This window comes from Carlito syrichta, unplaced genomic scaffold, assembly GCF_000164805.1.
Source record: "Carlito syrichta isolate Samal-C Ts95f unplaced genomic scaffold, Tarsius_syrichta-2.0.1 Scaffold304015, whole genome shotgun sequence".
NCBI lineage: Eukaryota > Metazoa > Chordata > Mammalia > Primates > Tarsiidae > Carlito > Carlito syrichta.
The window spans coordinates 198,142-210,576 of record NW_007248111.1 but is presented as its reverse complement, the minus strand read 5'-3'; positions in this window follow the sequence as shown (position 1 = coordinate 210,576).

The following is a 12,435-nucleotide window of genomic DNA, read 5'->3' as shown; positions in this document are numbered from 1 at the left end:
GACTTTTTTAAAAAAACTATAAAATTACCATAAAGAGCAGATTTTCTTTGAAAAACTTGCCCACGGCAGGTCTTTCTGCCATGAATCTTCCTTTTTCTCTTCTTTCTCTAATAAAATTTGTTTGAAAGCTTTTTTTAAAAAATTGCTATAAAGAAATACATAAAACTGTGTATTTAACCTTAGTATGACACAAAGGCCAAAAACCATAAAGAGAATTTCTGGCAGTGTTACTTTTGTGACAAAATAACAACAAATGTCTGTATAGCAAATAATACCATAACAAAAATTAAAAGAAAAATTGTTGGGGGGAGTTTAAATGGCTACTGCATCTCTTAGGGAGATATCTATCAATATCTAAATTTAAAATGCACATGCCAACCTGTGCATGGTGGCTCACAGCTGTAATCCCAGCACTTTCAGAGGCTGAGGCAGGAGGATTGTTTGAGGCCAGGAGTTTGAGACCAGCCTGGGCAACATAGCAAGACCCAGTCTCTACCCAGAAAGAAAAGAAAAGAAAACCCAAATACTAAAATGCAAATGCACATACCCTGTATCCTAGCAATTTCACTTACAAGAGTTTATGCCAAAAAAAGTACATGTTGCCAATTATGTGCATAAAAGGATGTTTACTGCAATATTTTGTGTTCATAACTGCATATAAAAAGGGGAAGATAAAATGTCCACCAATAAGAAAATGGTTAAATAGATTATGGTGCTTCCATATGCTAGAATACTATACAGCCATTAAGATGAATTCTATTAATACAGTCAACCCTTCACGTCTAGTTCCATATCTGTGAGTTCAACCAACTGCAGGTGGAAGATATTAGGGGGAAAAAACAACAAAAAATAGTAATACAACAATCGAAAATACAAATTTTAAAATATAGTATAACTATTTATATAGCATTTACATTGTTAGGTATTATAAGTAATCTGGAGATGATCAAGAGTATACGGGAAGATGTGTGTAAGTTATCTACAAATTCTGTGGCATTTTATATAAGAGATAGCATCCTGGAGAGTAGAGGGTTTCCTAGCACCAATCCCTAGCAGATACCAAGGGATGACAGTGTTAACCTTTGTTAAGTTTCACTAGCAAAACTCTGAGTGAAATGTCGTCTCTCATTCAATCCTTTCAACAGTGCTTTGAGGTAGGTATGATCAGAATTACCATTTTTTAAATGATGGGGCTGAGACCTGGAGCAGTTAAGTGTCCCCAACACGTATAACTATCTCACTCCAAAGCTAGAACTCTTGGAAGAGTGGAATGTACTGACATAGAAAGATGTTAGTGAAACACTGATATTAAAACAAAAAATTAAAATATATATGGATAGTACAATGGGGAGAAATAAATATATTAATGTGGCTGCCTATAGATGAATGGGGAAGTTATATTTTATATAACTATATTTTTTAAATTTTTTTTCAAGGAACACATATTGCACTTTAAAAAATAATTAAAGTAATGACCACTTGCATACCTAATCCTGAATTGTACCCCACATCTTTAAAAAAAAAAAAAGAATTATAATTAAAGTAAGGTTGGGCATGGTGGCTCATGCCTGTAACCCCAGCACTTTGGGAGGCCAAGGTGGGAGGATTATTTGAGCCGGGGAGTTCAAGACCAGACTGGGCAACATAGCGAGACCTCATCTCTACAAAAAAAATACAAAAATTAGATGGGCACGGTGGTACACACCTGTAGTCCCAGCTACTCAGGAAGCTGAGGTGGAAGGATCACCTGAGCCCAGGAGGTAGAGCCTGCAGTGATCTATGATCGTGGCCTGGGCAACAGAATGAGACCCCAACTCAATAATAACAATAATTAAAGTACGTAATTCTAGGGTAAAAGCAATAATGTTGAAAAGTAAAACAATGAACATTATTATTATTACAGCAAGGATAGGTATTTCGAACTCCGTGTTTTGAGGCTCCTTATGGTTTTGCCTGGAGAACAGATTCCTACTGACAGAAGTAAGAAAATGAAAAGGCAACTGGCCTTTGTTACTGATAAAACATTAGTATAGCAATGAAGATATCAACAAGACCTCTTCCTGTGTTCTAATTATCCAGAAGTCCATATATTGTTTTAAAGTACTACAGAATAGCAATTTATGAGCAAGCTAACACGAAGTGTGGGTTTCTTGACAAAAAGGATGAACAAAGCAAGTTACCTTAAGCCTGTTGTTTCCATTTTCAAAATTCATCCTCTGGGCCCAGACATGCTTTTTTTCCAGGCAATGTGCTGATCTGGGGGAATGCCCAGTTGAGTGGGCTAAGCCTGCCAGGTCAGTACAATGGCATTTGCACTTGTCACTTCCAAGGGCGTGGTTCCTGAGGCAAAATCACGGTCAAGCACCAGCCCCCAACTAAACCATAATCCTGTCAAACACCCTACCCTTTCTTTTCTCTCTTTTATTCTTTTCTTTCTTTCTTTCTTTCTTTCTTTCTTTCTTTCTTTCTTTCTTTCTTTCTTTCTTTCTTTCTTTCTTTCTTTCTTTTTCTTTCATGAAATTAAGTGAAAATGGCTGTCAGGAAAACTTAAAGGCACTGTAGCAAGACAATGTAGTCTTACACTTTCAATGGACAGAAGAGTCAAATAGGACCCAAAGTATTGAACGACCCTCTGAATTCTATAGTTAGAATCAAAGCTAGCACTGCAACTGAGGTCTCCTGATTTCTCCTGGCACAGAATTCCTTGACAGGACAACACTAAAAGGCGTTCAACTTCAGAGGGCCTGTGTACATAATTGTACAAATACTGTACTTTTGTGGATAGTAGCCATGGAGATGAGAATGGGTGAAGAGGCAGAGACATGGGCTGGTGTAGACATGGAAACTTCAGCAGTCAGAGCCTTTCTCTTCTCCTGGAACCACATTTTCCTGAGGATGAGAAGCCACGTTTTCATGTTGTAGACTTCAAAATGCCACGCCTTAGGGAAAGTTTATATCTATTCATGAAAAACCAAGGAGTGGGAAAGAAAGAGTGCTAGGTGTTTTCTTCTCTTCTTATCATTTGCACTTTGACTAAAAAGATATCGAAAATAGGCACCTACATGTGTGATTTGAAGAAAACAGTCCTCCCATCTCTAAAATGTGTCCTATAGTGTCCTGCTGGCATGCTTGATAGACCCACATTAATCAGTCATTCCGATGAGATAATGAGTTATCTATGTATTCAATGTGGAAGAAATATTAATGAAAAACACTGTTCTTAGAGCTCCTCCTCAAAAAAAGTGATAAATGAATAATAAGCAAACGCTATCCTAAAGATATTTAAAATCGAGATAGAAATCAGACAAGAAACAAGACCATTTAAATAAAGAGTAATAAGTGTTAGCACGGGATGAGGACATTCATCACTCAGGAGAAAGAGAAGATGAGGCAACCCAGTGAATGAACACAGGCCTAGTGGAATCCAGCACTGGAACTAAGTGGTGGGAGAAGCAACCAGAGAGTAAACACAGGCTGATACAAAGGTCCCTCTTTGTCCGGAGGAAGAGGACCACTGAAGGGTTTAAGCCAGGGGAGGGTAGAACGGGTAGGACTGAGGAGGAGAGTGATATATGAATTTTTTTTAATGTTTATGTCATAATAGAAAAAAGCGCATCAGGTCATTAACAGTAATTGACATATACGAAGAGTTTGTTCTAGAAAACAATTGTCAGGGTGGGAGCATTCAGGAATTCATCTCAAAATGACATTCTTCTTCTTAAACTGTGGAGAACCTAGAGCAGTAAATCTTGTTGGAATTTGTCATCTGCTTGGGAAATCAAACTCTTGTACACAAAGAAACTAGAGTAGAATGTGTTAACCTATGGAGTGGAGATTACAATGTAGTAGTGACTTGAGGAAGATTATGTTCCATAAAAGACTGAAGCAGCCTCCAAAGTCCTCATGGAGCGAAGGAAAGAAGACTTTCTGAGGAGAGAGAGGACAAGGGTCTGCTAGGGGTCAGGGGAGGTGAAGTCTGTGTGCAAAATCAACAAAGGCTAGTGACATTCATTCTGGAAACATTAGCCGGACCCGTACTAGATGCTTTTGATGTTTACAGGAAAAATAGGTGAAAATGACCTGTCTTCATGGCCTTCAAATTAGTTCTCTGGAGGGAAAAGAGAAGATACAGGTCTGACTGGAACAGAAGTTTTGCTGAGAGGGTGGTTCAAAGCAGGAGATCCTATGGGGGACGGGGGGTGTTGCATGGGGGTGGGCTGGGGACTGGGAGAGAAGGAACCCCATGACCAGGGGACAACCCTGGGGGATAGATGGGTAGAAGCCAATGAGAACTTGATTATTTCATGGTATTTGTCCTACTGATTCAGTCAAACCCACACACACACGCATGTGTATACACTCACGCACAGACATGCCCACACACGCACACTTAATGCTTCCTGACCGCTATGTGCCTTAGAAGTATACACAGGTTGCCCTTCGATGAAAAACTTCCCGTAGAATGCTAAATTACAATGTGTCTGTATATATTTTCGCTAGAGTTGTCTTTCAAAGACTTTATTACTAGGAAACAATCCAAAAGACATCTCTCTTGTTATGAACGAAGAAGTTTGAAAAAAACTCATGTGTCATTTCGTTGAAGATAGTTATGGAGAAGGTAGTTGACCTGGACTTAAAAATTTACTTTCTACATAGAAAAATCATCATCTATTTATTATATTAAATGTATTTAAATTTTATTCACTATTTATTATTTTAAATTTAAAATGTATATAAAGAAAACATGATTTAGAATTGACTACAGTTAACACAGCTAACATTTCAATGTCATTCCTTTCAATTTCATATATTTAAACCAGTTATCTCATTAAAGGTGAGCTTCATATTTATTGGTAGATACCTTAGGCTTCTCCTCTGATCACAAAGCATAAAGGACTCTATTTTAACCGACACAGATTTCTGGCCTGCTCATCTAAAGTCCTGTGTTTAGGCTCTGGTTTTGAGCTGAAAGTTACCTCAGGGATTAAGTTTATTGCCTTTAAGCAGTGATTCTCAAAGTGTGGGCTTCAGACCAGCAGCTTTGACTTCACCTAGAAGTCAGTTAGAAATGCAAAATCATGGGTCCCTCCCAACTTGCTGCCTATGAATCTCTGGGAACGAGACCCAGAAAAGAGTGTTTCGATGAACTTTCTGTGTAATTCTTGTACATGATCCAGTTTGAGCACAAATGCCAGAGAACACATAGCAAACTGATAACAGTCACAAATCCACAGCAAGACCCAGGAATGACATGTCCAGTGGTGTGTCTATCACTTGCACAGTGACTTACACAGAGCAATTACTTAATAAAAGCTTGTTGACTGAAGGAACTGTCTCCTAAATCCCCCCAAATTTCTGATCTTTTCCCTATAGCCATTTGAACAAATGCCATCTAAATCTGCCCTTAAAGCCGACGTCCCTTTTGTTTCCCCAGAATCGCCCCGGGTCCGTGCTAAAGACTACCACAGAATTTTCTTCTTAACTGTTCCGATTCCAGGCTCTTGCTAGTCAAAGTGTGGGCAGGAGACCAGAAGCAGGACATCACCTGACAGCTTGTTAGAAATGTAGACTCAGACCTACTGGAGCAAACCTTGCATTTTATTTATTTATTTATTTATTTAGAGTTGGAGTCTCACTCAGTCGCCCAGACTGGAGTGCAGTGGCACACTCCCAGCCACCGCAGCCTCGACCCGCTGGGCTCCGGCGATCCTTCCGCCTCAGCCTTCCAAGTAGCTGGAACTACAGGCGCGCGCTACCACGCCCAGCTAGTTTTTGATTTATTGTAGAGACGAGGTCTCGCCAAGTTGCCAGGACAGGTCTCAAACCCGAGGACTCAGGCAATCCACTCGCCTTGGCCTCCCAAAGTGCTGGGATTATAGGCTGAGCCACCGAGCCCCACCCAAACCCTGCATTTTAACTGGAACCCCAGGTGATGCCTTCGCACAGCCACACTTGAGAAGCAATGCTCTAGAAAGCCAGTTGCTGTAGCGTGAATCAATACTTCATTCTTTTTTATGGCTGAATATTATTCCACTGTGTGGATATGCCACATTTTGTTTATCCATTTGGTGGACATTTGAGTTGCTTCTGCCTTCTGGATTTTGTAAGTAATGGTGCTATGAACATTGGTGCATAAATATTTTTTTAGTACCCATTTTCAATTATTTGGGGTATATTCCTAAAAATAAAACTGTTAGGGCATATGTTTAACTTTTTGAGGAATCGTCAAACTGTTTTTCACAATAGTGGCACCATTTTATATTTCTACCAGCAAGGAACAAGGGTTCTAATGTTTCCATCCTTCTTAGCATAGTCATGCTACAACATGGTTGAGTCTTGAAAACATTATGCTAAGTGAAGAAAGATAGACAAAAAAAGTCCCATGTTGTAGGATTCCATGTATATGAAAATCCAGGATAGCAAAATTCATAGAGACGGAAGGCAGATTGGTGGTTGCCATAGGCTGATGGAAGCAGGGAAAGGGGAGTGACTGCTTAAGGTATAGGTTTTCTTTGGGAAAGATGAAAATGTTTTGGATCTTGATAAAAGTAGTCATTGCAGAACATTTGAATGTACTAAATGTTAATTGAATCATATACTCTAAAATGGTTAATTTTATGTTACATGAATTTCACCTCAATAAAAAATTTACTGCTATTAAACAAAAGAAAGAAAGAAAGAAAGAAAGAAAGAAAGAAAGAAAGAAAGAAAGAAAGAAAAGAAAGAAAGCCAGTTGCTGCTCATGTTCCTGCTCAAGTGAGTTTCATAGTAAGTAAATTTCAATATTACTTACTATGTGATACTCATTTATTCAACAAGTATTTCTCTACCACCTACTATGTTCAAGGATATGCTGTGGTATAAAAATACAACATTAAAGAAGACATGGTCTCAGGCTCCTTGAGGAATGTGTCGTTTATAGGAGGGGTAGACCATGGACACCAGCAGCCAGGATACCAAGCAGGGTCTTCTGAGTGGCATTATTGTTGGCATTCGTAGAGGACACTTCCTACTAGGGAGATGACAATGGTTGCTTATAAAAAGAAGTTTACAGTTCCAGAAATGACTTTAGATGGTCCTCTTTCTAGAGACATAACAGAATATACTGGAAAGAGCTTCTTTGAAAACAGAGAGACCGAATTGAAATCCAGCCAGATGATCTTGGGAGTGTTACTTATATTCTCTGAAGCTAACTTCCTCATCTACAAAAGAACGTAATACCTATGTTTCAGAGTTATTCAGAGGATCAGAGAGAATGTGTGTATGGTGACTGGTATACAATAGGTGCTCGACAAGTGGTATTGTTGTTCTCTTCTTGGTTCTGAGATTCTCCATGACCTACACCCATCTCTATCCAGGAACATGGCAGGAGTTGCTTGAATGTAGCCACACTTAGGAGTGGCTGGATTTGACCTCAAAAGATTCCAGTGACTTGTCCCTAGTCATTACTCTGACTTGTAGCACTTTCTTCATACTTCCATCTTGAGTAGAGCATGAAACCTGAAAATTATGTGCATTTCTGTGAAAATCACTTATTAATCTGTACAGAACCAAGAGGATAATACTAAGCTGTTTTATGTTTATGCAATACTGTAGATCTGATTCTTTGAAATATTTTGAGTCTAGACTGAATAAGTGATTTTCATTTGGATAATAGGTATTGTGTAAACGTGGTCTTTATTCCTCTAATTTAATCTATATCAATTTGAGCCTGAGCTCATCTTATATCTGGTAATGCCAGAAGCCATCAGGATTCAGAACTTGGAATGAATCTTCTCTCTCCTCTCCTTTCCCCTTCCTCCTCCTTCTCCTTCTTCTGTTCATTCTTCTTCTTTCTTTCCCCTTCTCTCAAGGTTATTCAATTTTTCATTACCTTCCCTTAGGAACTGGGCCTTTGACTAGATTAACTTGGCATCAGGAAAACCTGAAAATATTTTTAAAATTTTAACAACTTAGAAAATTGTAGGCTGGGCTCGATGGCTCAGCCTGTAATCCCAGCACTTTGGGAGGCCGAGGCGAGAAGATTGCCTGAGCCCACGGGTTTGAGACCCACCCTGGCAACTTGGCAAGACCTCGTCTCTACAATAAATCAAAAATTAGCCAGGCATGGTAGCATGTACCTGTAGTTCCAGCTACTTGGAAGGCTGAGGCGGAAGGATCGCAGGAGCCCAGCGGGTTGAGGCTGCCGTGGCCAGGAGTGTGCCACTGCCCTCCAGCCTTGGTGACAGAGTGAGACTCCAACTCAAAAAAAAAAAAAAAATAGTAGATTTATATGCTCCTGTTTCTTTACAGAGAAAAAGTAAGTGTCCCATAGCCCAACAGACTAAGAAACAAGAAGCCAAGAAAAATATCATAGCAAAGACTCTTGAATACCACGAGGCTAAGGCTCAAAGTATCTGATTCTGCAATGGACAGACCCATGGAAACAGAGCCCTACAAAATCAATATTATCATAAATTTGGGGTGAATGCATACCTTATCACCTCTAACTCTTTTTTATTAATAAGTATTAATTATACATAGTTATTATAATTATTAACGGAGACTAGCTCTGGGAAATAGAGATGTATAGCTATCCTTCCCCAAAGCATGCACAAATAGGAATAAGATTTACAGCAGAAGCAATGGTAAGTAAGCAGACATAGAGAAATGTTATTTTTCTGCTTTTAACAGACAACGTTTGATATGATAAGTGTATTTGTAAAATCTGTCCCCTGGGCTATAGCTTGATAAGACTTTGATAACCTGCTTAAAGCCACACTCCATCTTATTTATTAAGCAAGCTCAACTCTATAAAACACAGCTTAGAATGGGCAAAGCACACCCATTAACATATACGTGCTTGAAAGAACACAAAAGAGAAGCCCCTCAAACCTTCCCTCAAAGCTTCCTGAATCCTCCTTGAAATGCAGCTTGTTAACACATTTGGTTAACGAATTCCAGCCCATAGTCCTAGAAATAAGAAGTTACATATCAGAAAATATAATGAGCCTGGCACACTCAAAAGCAGCAGAGGGACACCTGACAGCCTCATTATGAGAAGCTACTCAGAAGAACTCCAAAGCACACTCTCTGTGACCTGTCAACCTACAGCCTCTGAAGATGCCACTGTTCTACAACACAGCACACTCACTGATGTTCATCATTATGATTTTGAGTCATCAAGAAAAAAGTTATCACTTAAGTGGAGAAGCAGTGTGGTGACATTGAAAGAGCATTGAAATCGAGTCAGAAAGACCTGGATTGTAGTCCTAACTGCCATTCACTGACTCTGTGACTTTGAGTCAATTATTTAACCTCCCCACTTGAAAGGGTCTCACCCTTCACTAGCATTAGCAACATCTGCAAAATGGGAAGAATACTTACCTGAAAATGATAATAACGATGAAAAGTGATCATGTTTTTAAAGGATCCAGTACTGTGCTCGGTATATAGGAACTGCTCAATCAGTGGAGGCTATTATTTGTCATAATAGAAAGTTCTGTATGTTCTACTTATCAAGAATATCATCCTGCACAGCAAGAAACATTACAAGATTATCACTGCTGGGATTTTCTTCTATGAGGTGCTAACTGGGCCAGTTTATGACAGTAGGTGACATGGCTTGCTTGAAATGGTAGGCATAAAAATCAAATGGCCATGTATGGCCATATAAACTAGAAGAAGAATGTGAGTATAGATCCTCTCAGACTAGGAAACCCAGAAAGAGTTGGGGACAGGATAGATAGTTGTGTCTCAGGATAGAGAGTTGTATCTCAGGGGATGAATTCAGGCAGGAATAGAATACTCCCAGGTTCCCAGGTCCTACTCCAAAGTTGGGACCTAGGACCCTGTGGTGACCATGGATTGACATGCATACAATTTAGAAAAAAAAATTTTTTTAAGTTTTTTTTCACAAGGGATTAGTGTTTAGAAGTTTTCAGAGTAAAAACTCTTTATATAATGGATTGTATTGCCTTGCGAAAGTAGTGAGTTTTCCATCAACAGAAGGGTGTATTCATATGTAACTTTAAAACCTCTTGAAATATATGCTATTGAATGGATTTAAGCATGACTGGAAAACTAAATTAAATTACTTTATCATAGTCCTTTCCAAAGCTAAACCAATATTTTACTTATGTGAAATAATTTATAATTTCATTAAAATGCTCAGTAAATAAGATGCTATCGTAAATAGTTTATTTTTCTGAATATAAAATGAATTTTGCCTGGCATGGAGGTTCATGCCTGTAATTCCAGCACTTTGCGAGACAGAGGTGAGAGAATTGCCTGAGCCCAGGGGTTCAAGATCAGCCTGGGCAAGTTGATGAGACCTTGTCTCTACAATAAGTCAAAAAAATTTAGCTGGGCATGGTCGTGTGTGCCTGTAATTCCAGCTACTTGGAAGGCTGAGGCAGAAAGAGTGCCTGAGCCCAAAAGATCGACGCTGTGGTGCCCACGAGCATGCCACCGCATTCCAGCATGGGCGACAGAGTGACTCAAACTTAAACAAAATAAAAACATAAATAAAATAAAATAGAATTTTAATTAACTGAAGAAATTCATAAGGTATCAAAAATATACACAAGAGAAAATAAGTAATTGTGACCCTACTCTTTCAGAGACAGCCCGTTATAAACGTTTTCCTTCTGCATTTTTTCCATAGATTTTTCCAAAGTTGAGACTGCATTGTACATAAAATTGTTATCCAGCCATTTTTGTTTGTTGTAATATAATAATATTTATGCCATCAGAATATTTTTTTGGGCTGGACGCTGTGGCTCACACCTATAATCCCAGCACTTAAGGAGGCTGAGGTAGGAGGATTGCTTGAGCCCAGAAGTTGAGACCAGACTAAGCAACATAGCAAGACTTCATCGCTATAAAAAAAATCAAAAAATTATCCAGGTCTGGTGGTATACACCTATAGTCCCAGCTACTCGGGAGGCTGAGGCCAAAGGATCACCTGAGCCCAGGAGGCCAAGGCTGTGGTAAGCCATGATTGTGCCACTACAGTCCAGCCTGGGCGACAGTGAGACCATTCCTCAAAAAAAAAAAAAAAAAAAAAAAAAAAAGTTTTAGACATTACTTTAAGAGTTACACATAGCCAGGCTCGGTGGCTCAGCCTGTAATCCCAGCACTTTGGGAGGCTGAGGTGAGTGTATTGACTGAGCCCGCGGGTTCGAGACCCGCCTGGGCAACTTGGCGAGACCTCATCTCTACAATAAATAAAAAATAAATTAGCCGAGTGTGGTAGCCCGTACCTGTAGTTCCAGCTACTTGGAAGGCTGAGGTGAAAGGATCGCCGGAGCCCAGAAGGTTGAGGCTGCGGTGGGCGGAAGCGGCCACTGTATTCCAGTCTGGGTGACAGAGTGAGACTCCAACTCACAAAAAAAAGAGTTATACATATTGCATTATTTTAATATATTACATTTGGACTCCAAGACCACATGCCCACGTGGAAATTCTGCTCTGCCCCTCCCAGCTATGTGAATTTGTGCAATTTACTAACACCTCTGTGCATGTTCCTCACCTGTAATGTGAATAATAGTATTGTATACCTCAAAGTTTTATTATGAGGATTTAATGAGTTAATACATGTAAAATACTTAAAAGAGTAGCTGGTACAAAGTAAATGCTCAATAAGTCTTAATTATTATTTCTAGTATCTATTTTCCTGATATGAGTCATTTAGATTACTTTCCATTTTTAACCGTTACTAATCATTCTGTGATAAACATCTTTGCAGTAAATGAGTCCTTAAAGATATTCCTCACAATCCAAACTCTTCAGATATTTTTAAATTTGTGTCAGCTGTTAATTTTTAGCTATAAAGCAATGGGTGAACAGATATTATTCATGTGGAATCATGAGCTTTGTTAATATGGTTTTTTAAAAGAAGACTAGGCAACTCTTTCAGGTCTCCTCCCACTTGGGAGTTTTTTTGTCTTCTTAATAAACTCCTGCTTTCCAAAAGAAAAGAAAGAAAGAAAGAAAGAAGACTATTTCTATTTTTTTTCTTTTTTTTAAATTGTGGTACAATACACATACATTTTATTGTAAGTGACATTGAGTATGTTCACAATGTTGTGCAATTTGCCAGCAGGTTTTCAGGCCGCTGACCTCAAAGATAGTCAAATAAAATGCATAGCATGGAAGAAAGAAAAAGCAAACTTTATTAATTCCAAAATATCGCTCATGAAAAATAAAAATATATATATTTTCTCATTCTTAAACTTCACTAGGAAACCATTGGGTTCAATCGCCAAGTGATAGCCATCTTAAATCTTTTCTGGAACATATATGCGAACTTAGAACTTCAACTGCATAGGTCTGTCTAGTCAGAAAGAGGAAAGAAGAAAGAAGACTAACCCCCAAAGAATTCAGGCATTGTGGAAGGAAGGTGGTTAGCATAAATCACCCTATTTAGTCCTTACAGAGATGATCCGTCATAAC